This window comes from Glandiceps talaboti, chromosome 6 (assembly GCF_964340395.1).
Source record: "Glandiceps talaboti chromosome 6, keGlaTala1.1, whole genome shotgun sequence".
NCBI lineage: Eukaryota > Metazoa > Hemichordata > Enteropneusta > Spengelidae > Glandiceps > Glandiceps talaboti.
This window is the reverse complement of record NC_135554.1, coordinates 14565592-14565867: the sequence shown is the minus strand read 5'-3', so window position 1 is coordinate 14565867 and position 276 is coordinate 14565592.

Genomic DNA, 276 nt, shown 5'->3' with positions numbered 1-276 from the left:
TATGCACTTTCTCCTTTCCAGCTCTTGTACACTACTTCTGTTATTTTTTTAACTCAATTATGTGTCAACCTTTGTGAGTGAGGAATTCAAAACTGGTATGACATAATAATGATATTAAATACCATAGCTTGTATTACAATAAGTGGACCTAGAGAATCAGTTAAATTAGGAGTCGAAATGTCAAATTATTGCCTACACAAATAAAAGTAAAACTCGATAGATAGTGTCAGAAAGACTAATATTAAGCGTGTTAGGAGTTCCTCGTCTACAGTAGAA